Source organism: Mesoplodon densirostris, chromosome 19 (genome assembly GCF_025265405.1).
Source record: "Mesoplodon densirostris isolate mMesDen1 chromosome 19, mMesDen1 primary haplotype, whole genome shotgun sequence".
In the NCBI taxonomy this organism is placed as follows: domain Eukaryota; kingdom Metazoa; phylum Chordata; class Mammalia; order Artiodactyla; family Ziphiidae; genus Mesoplodon; species Mesoplodon densirostris.
Window position 1 is genome coordinate 65,150,204 of NC_082679.1, and position 6,402 is coordinate 65,156,605.

Below are 6,402 nucleotides of genomic sequence, written 5' to 3' on the forward strand. Positions count from 1 at the left end.
TGGCCCTGAGTACCAGGGTGTGACCGGGGCTGCTGGACAGTCGGGGGCCCCGGGAGCCAAGCTGCTTTCCTGGTAAATGCCCCGCCTTGTGAAGACCTTCCTGGCTCTGCCCTCCTGGACTGGGGCAGGGAGGCTCCCAGACCCCTCAACTCTGCTCATTATTGCGCCCCGGGGAGTCTGAGGCTCCGCCTCTGAGTCGCACCACCAAATGCGGCAGATGTCATTAACCCTCAGGCAGGGGGAACGTCCCTGTGTGCTGATGGGCACAGATGCTCGAAGGGAAAGGATGGGGGAGGCAGGGGAAGCACCTGTGCTCACCCCCACCCCTGCACCACGTGAGTGGAGGATAGCGCCACACACAAAAGGGCCTCAGTGTCCACGCCCACCCGACCCCTGACCACCACCCCAGGTCTGAACTGCTGGCCAGGCCAAGCCTTGTACCAAGGAGGTCCTGGGCCCTGCAGCTGGGTCCTGGGTCACATGCCCCCTGCTCTCCCCCGCACCCAGGTGAATGGCCAGCACCCTGTGGCCCTTGCCCCACTCAAGGTCCCCAGTGCTAGGCTCTCCACCCACAGCCCGGAGCCCACCTTCCCCCTCCTCGGACCCCCGTTTCCCACACACTGCCTCCTTCTCATACCACCCCATGTTCTCCCCAAGAACCTGCCACCACCATCCCAGCTGCAGCCTAGGGACAGCACTCAGCCTCCTTCCCACCTCTCTGGGAGCCCTGATGCTCCCAGACCAGCCCCCCGCCCCCATCCCCGAAGCTCATTCCACGTGCGGTCCTGGGCGGGCACGTGGGTTCCCGGGCCCCTATGTCTCTCTAGGCCAGCCATGCCCCCTGCCCAGCCTAGTGCACCCACTACATGTCCCTCAAGGGCCCTGACACGTCCAAGACTGAGCTCTCCCTGCTGCGTCTTCTCCCCACACCTGCGCAGACGTGGCCATCAACCCTCTGCCCCCAGAGCTGGTGACGGCAGCACCCTCACCTCCTCACACCTCAGTGTCACAGCAGCTGTGACTCCGCGAAACCCGCCTCTGCCCATCCTGGCCCCCAGGTCCACAAGTTTGCTTCACTTCTCTCTCAGCTGTCGATTCCAAACCTCTCAGCACGTCTCACTGCTTCGGGGGATGGCCGCCCCCGATGGACTGCAGGGTCCCCCGCCAACACGACTCTTCACTGCCAGGTCGGGTGGTCGGGAGACCAGGTGGTGTCACACCCTGCTTCAGGCCTTCAGCAGCTCTTGCTGCACAGAGGTGGCCGCCAGGCCCTGGTCGTCGCCTCATGGCCCGTTCATGCTGCTCCAGCGTCTCCGGCACCACCTGCTCCCTGCAAGGGGCTGCCCTTGTCACGCAGTTTAGAGACCTTCCCTGACCCTCCGTCCTAACACCCCGCTCATTTCCCCATCATAGTGGTCACTCTCGGGGTCACCTGGTTTGATTTTCTTACCCCCTTCTGCCTGCCCCACGGGTCTCGCCGGCCTTGACCACGGCTCCAGGGCACCTGGCCCACGGCCCGGCCCCGGGGAGGGGCACGTGGTCAGTCCAGCCCCCCACCACGCCTCAGTCGTCACAGCCCTCTGCAAAGCCAGCCCCGCCTGCCCACCTCCTGGGTTCCCTTCTCCATCCCATTCTCTGCTGGGCTCCTGCCTTCGGCCGTCCCCCAACACTGTGCCAACTGCACCTCCCCAAGCCAGCTCTGATCAGGTGACACTGTACACACAGCATGCACAGCACTCGGTCCACGTTCAAGGCCACTGTCCAAGCCCAACTCCTCCTAATTGGGTCGCCCCCCCCCCCCGAGTCCTGTGTGCAAACCTCATCCAGGTCTCCGCAGCCCCGTGCACCCTGGACCCTGTGCTGCCCGTCCACCCCTGGGGAAACCCTGGCACTAGGAATCACTGCAGGTGGAAGTTCCTGGCGCCAGGGGTCAGCAGTGACTCGTTTACGTGGGCCAGCAGGCCAGGTGCCAAGAGCTCTCGGCCGGCCAGGGCACCCACCCCTCTGTCTCCTGAGGACCCAGAAGGAAGGGTGGGAGGCGGAGGCAGGTCCCAGATGCAAAGGGAACAGGGAGAACGTGGAGGAGGGCAGCGTGCAGCCCGAGGACCTGCAGAGTCTGGAGCCGCGTGGTCTCCACCAAAGGCACAACAGAGATGACCGGCGAGCAAGGGAGGAGCCCGAGGGCCGGGCCCTGGGTGCGGGGGCGCACGGGAGAAGGCGGCGGGGGGGCCCAGGCAGAGTCCCGGCAGGCATCAGGCGGGTCATACAGCTGCCCGTGCAGCAGCCCTGGAGGTACAGCCTCTACCCTCCTCCCCCATCGCCGTCCTCACAGGAGGACGTGGGCTCTGGGAGGGGGCGCGGCCGGCCATCAATCGAGCCGGTGCTGGGAACACCACCGCTGAGCGCGCACACGGCTGCCGTGGCCGCCTCCCTTCCGAGGCTCCGGCCCAGCCTTGCTCGCAGACCTGCCCTCGCCTGCCTCTCACGGGTAGCAGCTCGGAGCAGCTGAGCCCAGGCCCCCCACCGCACGGCCAAGGCCGGCTTCGGCGCCTCCGTGTGGGGACAGCCGCGGGGGACGACTTAGGAGAGCGGTTCTCTGGGACACAGTTGGTCCCCGTTCCCAAGAGCACTCTTCTCCGGGGCAGCCACGTCGCATCACCCGAGCCCCAGTGGAGAATACACATTCCAGGGGCCCCGGGCGGGCTGAACAGGCCAGGGCCTGGGAATCGGCCTTGATCAGCTCCCAGCAGATTCTCCTCTGGCCAGTTTGAGAAATACCTGCAGGGCAGGTGCTCAGACACTGTTCATGCGTTTCTGGTCAGCCCAACAGGCGCAGGACGGCCCTTCTGAGGGGCCTCTGTCAGCTGAGGCAGGATGCAGCGAGGAGGGGGCTGGGCCCAGACCTCAGCCCTTCAGAACCGCACGTTCCGACCCACCCCCGTCCCACTACCATTCTGCCTTCCTTCATCATCAGATGAGCCTCGGAAGCCCCGGTCCCGCTAAGTCCAGGCCGCGCTGCTAAGCAGAGCCACCGGGGGCGGCAGCCATGCCCAGACTGTGGAAGGTCCCCTGTGCAGAGTCCGAAGGGCACGCGGCTGGGAGAGCGGGCTGGGACTCCGAGGGGTCCGGCCGCGTTACTTAACTAGGGGCTCGCGGGTGGGAACCGCCCCCAGCCGCCGTCCCGGGGAGAAGTGCCAGGCAGCACCCCAGGAAAGGAGAGGGGACCCCGTCCCTGACGCTGTGCTTGCGGGCGGCGCAGCCCCGAGTCCTGACCAGTGTGATGGGGCACCCTCGCTCCGGGAGCAGGCCCAGGCCCGAGGCTCCTTTGCTGCCACACGGCTGCCACCGTCATGCTCGCCCCTGATCCCCACCCCCACCCCGGAGCATGGCAACACGAGAACTAATGCCCTGATGGAACCAGCCTGAGCACTGGCTCCCTGTGCACCTAACACGCCCAGGGGGTGAGCAAGCCCCTCCCTACGTACAAACGCCCCGCACAGGTAGCCCAGGCGCTGTGCTCAAGGGCTGGGCGCTGGGGGCTGGAATCCTGCCACCGCTGTGCTGCGGCGGCCAGGGAAGCCGACCAGGGCACCTGCAGAGGGAAGCGGCCACCGGGACGTCCACATGACACTTTGTGAGGTCGCATCAGTGGGCGACAACGGAGAATTCAAAACAGAAGCTTGAGATTCAGACGAGACGTGTCTGGAGATTCAAAGTAGTATAGGACTTTGCACGGCAGGAGAGGATAAGGGCCGACTGTGTGTCACGAGTCTAACGTCAGCTCTGAGTTACTACTCACCGCCTCCGAGACGGGGCCGCTAGCCAGTATTTCCAAGGACCCCAAAATGCATAGACTTTAAAAGACACCCGGAGTCTGAGGACCAAATTCTTGAGGGACACACATGTGACCTGACCCCCCACCCACCCAGGAGGGGCCACCCCGGGACCCACGCCACTAACTCAGTGGGAATCAAAGCAAAGGCTGCTGCCAGGGAGGATCTCGACGCCACGACGGGGCTCGAAGGACAAGGAGACGACGTCCACGGCCCCGGCCCCTCAGGCTCGGTCGGGGAGAGGCCCTGCCCCTGCACACGCGGGCGCCCAGCCACCTCTGCCACAGGGGTCACCACTTGGACGCAAGAAAGCCGGGGGCGGGGTACGCTGCATGAGGCCCGTCTCCCCACCCCCCCGGGCTGGTGGGTCTGTAACGTCTCTGAACGTGGCAGCCCCGATGGCTTGATTCCATCCACAATGTGACGAGGCCCCAGCGGATCCCGAATCCAGAGGATCCCCAGCAGCCGCTTCTTGACTCCCAGGTGCAACTCTTAGAATTCGGTCGTTAACAGCCCTCTGATCAGGCCCACGGCAAGAAACGCAGCCGACATCCGCCAGTCTCTCAGCGGACGCTGAGAAACGAAGCCTGCTCCTCACGCCTCCCCGCCTTCGCCTGGGCCGTGCGTGGCCACGCCCTGCTCCGCTCCGCCCGCAGTGAGGCCCCGCCCCACCAGGGCCAGGCGGAAAACGCAGTGTGGGGCGGGGAGGCGGAGGGCAGAGAGGGAGAGCACAGCTGCTGCCCCCGCACCCTGTCCACAGCCAGGTGTTTTCTGAGGCTGTGACTCGACGCTGGGTGGGGGCAGAGCTTCTAGCCACACGAACAGCGCTCGTACACTCATGCACATGCTCCCAGCCTCTCGTCTGCGGTGGGCGAGCTGTGATCTCGTGGACGGAGCACCTTTACAGGAGCCCCTCGGGCGTGGCCAGGACACACCACTCTGCCTGGTTCTCTGGGTTCCCTGGATGTCACCTTCACGCCGCCCAGGGCCTCTGCAGGGACATCCCTTACAGGCTGGTCTCTGACACTTAATGAGATGAGAAGATCGCGGAGTTCCTGCAGGCCCCCAGCAGCTGACACGAATGCCCTTTATCACGCAGAGGGGTAGTCAAAGCTGGACCCGCCACCTTATTAGGTCCTGCTCGAAACCGAGGCCACTCTGAGCTCCATGGAAATCACGTCTCAGCACTCCAGGTGACAGGGCTGGCCCCGTGAGTCAGCACAGAGAAATCTCAGCAATGACGCCGAGGGCACGTGCGACTCACACGCAGATGCACACATAACGGTGGGTTCACGTTCGGGTGCCACGTATGTGCTCGGACGGCGTGACGGCAGAGTGACGGCCCCAAAGCTGTCCCTGTCTTAATTCCCGCAACCCGTGTGTGTTTCCCTCCGGGTGCTGACCTGATGACCTTGAGATGGGGAGGCCATCCCAGAGGGACAGGCACGCACAGGGAGCAAGGCCAGCGGGCAGGGCAGGCTGGCCCGGGCAGGCAGAGGGGCAGGCCCCCTGGATTCTGAGAAGGATCCACCAGCCGCAGCTGGTGTGCCGGGTCTGGACCTGGACGCGCCCAGACTCAGGCCTCTCCCCCGGGGGTTCCCTGAGCCACGTCTCTAACCTGCGGTGGGCAGAGCTTGGTCCCAGGGCCCTGCAGACAGCAGCTTGGGCTCGCCTTCCATGACACTCCAGCCACCCAGCAGAGGGCAACTGGGAAGGAGCAAGGACACGCACACACCTCCTGTGCTTTTACACCAGCAGCTCTGAGTGTGCGCCAGGAAATCCAGGGGTGCCCCCAGCCTTTCCAGAGGGCCAGCAAGGCCCTCCTTTGACCGAAGTTGTGTGAGTGGCACAAAAGCCAAGGCGGGTGACAAATGGACCTTAGCGCTGACCGAGGCAGCAGATTCGGCAGATCCGGCAATGGGAACCCCGGTCCTCCCGCCCCCGTCTCACAGGAAAGCGACAGAGACCCGTTTAAATGAACAATGTCCTTGGCGGGGCAGTAAAAAGCATCAAATCTATTAAATTTCACCCATTGAGCACAGTCCCCTTAACATTCTGTGTGATGACCGGGGAAGAGCGGGACGGTGGCCCTGAAGAAAGCCCCGGAGGACAGACGGAGCCTCCAGGTGAACCCCCGAAGGTTCCAGGGAACAACATCGGCTGGTTTGCAAGATGATGACAGAAACACACGGCACTGAGCACGTGAGTCCTAAAAACGGATCAATTAGCCTGTCCTGTAGGGGAAACCAGTGACAGAATTTTTTTGTCATGTTAAAACTGGAGCTTTGGGGCTTCCCTGGTGGCGCAGTGGTTGAGAATCTGCCTGCTAATGCAGGGGACACGGGTTCAAGCCCTGGTCTGGGAAGATCCCACATGCTGCAGAGCAACTAAGCCCGTGCGCCACAACTACTGAGCCTGCGCGTCTGGAGCCTGTGCTCCGCAACAAGAGAGGCCGCGATAGTGAGAGGCCCGCGCACCGCGATGAAGAGTGGCCACCGCTTGCCACAACTAGGGAAAGCCCTCGCACGGAAACAAAGACCCAACACGGCAAAAATAAATAAATTAATTA